The following is a 3,272-nucleotide window of genomic DNA, read 5'->3' as shown; positions in this document are numbered from 1 at the left end:
CTCCATTCCAATTTCATACAAGTTGTGTGCTTCATGGATTTTTTCTCTTTTTTTTTTTTAGTTGTTGTATTAAGGGTAATTTTTTACTATATACTCTTTAAATAGAATAAGAAACGACACTTGATAAAATAATTGAGAAAAAAATTACAGAATTTTTTTTTCATGACGATTATTTAAAACAAACTAAGAAATTGAAAAACTAAACAAAGGAGTCTATTTTTTTATAATTTAAGTAAAATATATTAGATAGTTGTAGTCATTTTATATATTTACCGTATGCGAACTATGCATTCATGTAAGTGAGCATTATTTCCCATATTTGTAAGTTATTTATATAAGTAATATGTGAGGACTTAATGACTCATAACTCCTTTATTTTGAAACATATTCTTTCATTAAAATAATCTAAAAACTTTCACAACTAATATTAATTATACATTTCTCTAATATTTTGCTCTACTTACTTATAACCTAACCATTAAACAATTTAATTATTTTGTTACTTTTCGAATAATATATGTTATAAAATATTGATTTGAGTAGTAAAAATAATAATATTTTATTAAAAAATAGTAAAAGCTATTTCTCTAATTATTGAGATAAATTTAATAAACTGGAAATAAAAATATACTATGTTCAAATCATTGTATAAATATTTTGGAAATTATATCGATCGTATATCTTTAATATTCTAAATGTGTCACCGAGATTTATTATTTTAGAATTGTCTTTTAAATCCCTCAAAAAAAAATTAGTCAATAAATCATATCTAACATTAATTGTACATTTTTATAGTTTTGAGATATATTCATTGAATCAAACATGTAATTTTCTTTAAATGCCAAAATCAGAGTGTTATCTTGGTAGAACTTATTGACATGATATCTGCATAGTTGGTAGAAATTAATATTTTGAAGTTTGAACCTTATCAACATGCATCTTAAAGAATATGAACTTATCCCTAAATGCATATATCTCTTCAAAAAAGGTATATGTACTCAAATTATCACAAAATCAAATATATTAATTCTGAGTTATAGTACACAAAGATATGATATTTGAATAAATTTAGTTATGGCTTAAATACAAATCTTTTCAGACACAGAAAGATTGTAGCTTTAATCAACAGAGAATTAGCAGTAAAGACCACTAGTAAAGATTAATTAAAAAGAGAGATTAAATATGCTAAAATTATTAATTAAGATCATAATAAATTTTATTTTAAAAAAAGCTATATTATTTTTATTAAGTGATAATGTTATTCTTTAACCTTATATTTTTTTATCTACCATTTTTCACCTTCCTCGCTGCAACTTTAATATCCAAAAAGCTAAGATAGAGTTTGTAGGAATCAGATGGCGGCGCCGGCCATAAAGTAAAAAAAAAAAACACTCAACGAGAAAGGGAAAGGATAGCCCCATTACGGATATACACAAGAATCGGATATACGCAAATTATTTTTTATATTAGATTGAAAATAATATTTTTTATAATCATAAATTATAAAAGTGTTATTTTTAAATGTGAAATTTTTTTATTTAAAATGTAAAAATTAGATCTTTCAATTTTTTGGAAACAAAAATAAAAATATCTGATTTATTAAGAACAAAAATCGAATTTTCTAATTTATAATCACAATAAATAAATCGGACTCTCTGATTTAATATTAAATTTTTTTTTAAAATTAATTTGTAAAATAATTAATAGATTCGATTATTAATTTTTATACCAAAATAAAAATACATGTACAACTAATAAAATTGAATTGTACACCTTTTTCTTTCATAATAAAAGATTTTAACCTCAGAGATACTTAAACACCATCAATCAATCATTGATTAAAAATCAGATATATCCCTTGACAATGCCATCACGGAGTACCGAAAATGATCAACACTGGCAATGACGCTAAACACAGCCACACATTATTATTATTGATACCAATAAACTTTATTACAGTTCTCATCGATTACAATATCTCTGTCTCCATGGATGAGCACTCCATCAGCCACTACTTTAGAGTCCAATTAGCAACACAAATCCACACAATGACGGGGGACATCTTCACTCCATACGCAACATGGACAATGGTTAACTGTAAAATATCGAAACACAAGATTTTTTTGTTTCACCTTATTATATTGATATTTACGGCATTTAATATATACACTAGTAAGAATAATGATGATAATTAAAAAAATCAGGATAATATGTTTGAAACTTACCTTCGATATTATAATTCTCACGAGATTCATCATATTTGAACAAATGCTTATTTGTTAGTACAGGCCTAGGAACCTTCACAAATATATTATCTCCATTCGTTGAAATAACTAAGAATGCTATACTTATGAAGAGGTATGAGAAGAGAACAAAAACCAGTGTTTCCTTTCTAACCATCTTTAATTTTCAATCCAATACAATTTTTGTTTTGGCTAGCCTTTGGAGTATTTATAATGGTGAAAATTTAGGTGCATTTAATTAATTTTATATGAAGTTGATAATTGAGAGTGGTTAAATGATTTTACAGTTTGATTAAATTATCATCTAACTTTTAATTATTAAACAAGTGTAATTATCTGTGCCATGCACGTGATAAGATTAAAATAATAATTTTAAATTTTTTAAAATTATTTTAAATTATAATAATTTGATTAATAAAAAAATAACATATTATACATTATTTGTTTTTTTTAATCTAGTGATAATTGGATTAACTCTAAAATAGTTATTAATCGATTTTAATAATCTACTTTCTTCAATAAATCAGACATATATATTGAATGTGATCATAAATAATATAGTAATAGTTAAATCCACTAACAAATATATTAGCTATTATCACACTATAAAACAAATTAAATATAAAGGCTATTAGCACTTATAAATCTATAAAATCGCACTGTCTTTGATTCGTGCAAGGGTTTACTTATCAAATAAACTTAAAATATGAACAAAAAATATTTATAAAATGGACCTAGCATCACTTGAAAGAATCATGAAAAATAATCAACTTACCTTATTCCACGAGAACCATTTCTATGTAAGCTAAGTCGTCTTGTTCTTGTCAAATTTAGATGAGACTTTCCATAACCTTATATATTAATTTTGATAAATAATTCTATATATATATATATATATATATATATATATATATATATATATATATTACGATAGTTTTTCTTAATATATATACATATACATAAATAATTCTATTCATATACATAAATAAAAAAATATAAATTATATTTTGTTAAACTCTATGTTATCAG

At 23.4% G+C, this 3,272-nt stretch overlaps 1 long non-coding RNA gene across 1 annotated transcript; it reads right to left on the bottom strand.

Annotated features, from left to right (window-relative positions):
- Positions 1–1,878: 1,878 nt before the first annotated feature.
- LOC107612476 (uncharacterized) lies at positions 1,879–2,419 on the bottom strand. The gene is made up of 2 exons (XR_001613777.3): positions 2,226–2,419; positions 1,879–2,095 (listed from the first exon to the last, which is right to left on the bottom strand). It is a non-coding gene; the product is annotated as an uncharacterized LOC107612476 (long non-coding RNA).
- Positions 2,420–3,272: the final 853 nt, after the last annotated feature.

Source organism: Arachis ipaensis, chromosome B8, assembly GCF_059453495.1.
Source record: "Arachis ipaensis isolate K30076 ecotype BB chromosome B8, ASM5945349v1, whole genome shotgun sequence".
In the NCBI taxonomy this organism is placed as follows: domain Eukaryota; kingdom Viridiplantae; phylum Streptophyta; class Magnoliopsida; order Fabales; family Fabaceae; genus Arachis; species Arachis ipaensis.
The sequence above is the reverse complement of the archived record's forward strand: the minus strand, read 5'-3'. Positions and strand labels throughout refer to the sequence as shown.